Raw genomic sequence first — 2,389 nt, 5'->3', positions numbered from 1 at the left:
TAGTGTTTTTATCATGAATAAGTGTTGGACTTTTCAAAAGCCTTTTTTGCATCTATTGACATGATCATGTGATTTCTATCTTTGTCTCTGTTGATAAGCTGTATTACACTTATGGTTTTGTGTATATTGAACCATACCTGTATTCCTGGGATGAATCCCACTTGGTTGTGATGTATAACATATCATCTTCTTAATGATTTGCTGCATTTGATTTGCTAGAATTTTATTGAGGATTTTCACATTTATATTCATTAGAGTGAATGGTCTGTAGTTCTTTTTTGGTCTGGTCCTTCTCTGGATTTGGTATCAGAGTAATACTTATCTCCCTGTATGAGCTTGAGAGAATTGCTTTCCTTTCAATTTCATTGAAGAATTTGGCCTTTGGTCTTCCCTAAATTTCTTGTAAAATTCAACTGTGAATCCATCGGAATTGGATTTGTTGGTAGGTTTTTCTTTTTATTGATTTTTAATTTCATTGACGGATATTGTGTTATTCAGATTTTTTTATATCTTCTTGATTCAGCTTTGATAGTTCATATGTATCTAGAATCTGTCCATTTCTTCTGTATTTTCCATTCTGTGAGAGTAAAGATTTTGGACATAAGTATTGATAATCTTCTGAATTTCTGTAATCCCTGAAGTAATTTCACCCTTTTCATTCTTCACTGCATGAATTAAATTTTTTTTTTCTTTTCTTTCATTCTTGAAGGTGGCTAGGGGTTTATCAATTTTATTTATTCTTTCAAAGAACCAACTATTCTACTCATTGTTTGTATTGTTTTCTTCATCTCCATTGCTTGTATTTCTTCTCTAATCTTTATAATTTCCTGCCTTTATTAGGCTTTGGACTTGACTTGCTCTTCTTTTTCTAGGAGCTTGAAGTGCAGCATAAGATTATTTGGCCTCGTTTTGTTTTCCTGATGTGAGTATTTATCACTGTAAATTTTCCTCTTAATACAGCTTTCATTTTATCCAAAAGGTTCTAGTAAGTTTTATCTGCATTTTTGTTAGATTGTAAATATTGTTTAATTTCTCTATTTTCATTCTATTTTCATTCATTCTTGATTGTTCAGGAGGGTATTATTTAGTTTCTATGTGTTTGTAGAGTTTTTGCTGTTTCTTTTGTTAATAATTTTCAGTTTCATTGCATTGTGGTCAGATAATATGCATGGGATACTTTTGATTCATTTGAATTTATTTAACCATGTGCTATGTGCTAGCACATGATCTATTTTGGAGAACATCTCACATGCAGCTGAAAAAATGTGTATTCTGATGCTATGTGTGGAACACTCTGTGAAGACCTACTAAGTCCATTTCTTCCCAACTTTTGTTTAGTTCTATTATTTCTTTGCTCATTTTTTTCATGGTTGATCTCTTTGTGTCAATAGTATATTTAAGCCCCCAACACAATTCAGTTATTGTTCATTAGATTTTTCATGTTTGTTAAAATTTGTCTTACATAGTTGGTTGTTCCTACATTCAGTGCATATATATTTATAATTGCCATCTCTTCCTCTTGCACTTCTCCCCTAACAACTACGCAGTGATCTTTGTCTCTTTTAATCACACTTGGTTTGAACTTGACATTGTCAGTAACCAGAATAGCTACCTTGCTTTCTTCTGGGTTCCTATCACTGGACTACTGTTTTCCATCCTCTGAATTTCAGTCCATTAATTTCTATTTGAGTTAAATGTGTTCTTATATATAGCATATTGTTGGATTTGCTTATCTAGTTTGCCAATCTGCTTCTTTTGATCAGTGAACTGACACTATTTACATTGATGGTTATAACTGCTATGTGGTGGCTTATTTTTGTTATGTTGTGTTCTTACTGTAAGATCCCTACTTTCCCCCCTACGTAACTATGTGTTCTACTTGGTAGTTCTCTTCTGTTGTTGTTGAAATTATGGTCATCCTTTTCTTTTTTAAAAATATTTGTCAGTATTCTTTGTAAGGTTGGTTTGATTGTCATGAACTTCTTCAGTTTTTTTTTTTTTCATGGACGTATCTAACCTCTCCATTAAATTTGATAGATAGTTTTGAAGGATAGATCAGTCTTGTTTAAAAGTGTTTTTCTTTTTTCCCTCAGAACATCAAATATCTTACTCCAAGTTCTTCTTCATTTGATTGTCTATGTTAGAAATCTGTCATGATTTTAATGGGTTTTCCATTATAGATGATCTGTTGCTTCGCTCTAACAGCTTTTATGTTATTTATTTATTTTTTATGTATTTGTTACAGGTTCTCAGTACACAAGTGAGTCATAGTGTTCCGTCTGTTTTCATCCTCCCCAGAGCTGGAATTACATACGTGCACCACTATGCCTGTCTCCATGATAGGTTCCAAGAACCTTAGGTTGGGGCTGGTGAGATGTGGTGCCATGGA

The sequence above is a fragment of the Octodon degus genome, unplaced genomic scaffold (genome assembly GCF_000260255.1).
Source record: "Octodon degus isolate 3935 unplaced genomic scaffold, OctDeg1.0 scaffold00235, whole genome shotgun sequence".
Classification (NCBI taxonomy): Eukaryota; Metazoa; Chordata; class Mammalia; order Rodentia; family Octodontidae; genus Octodon; species Octodon degus.
Note: the sequence above shows the minus strand (reverse complement) of the source record.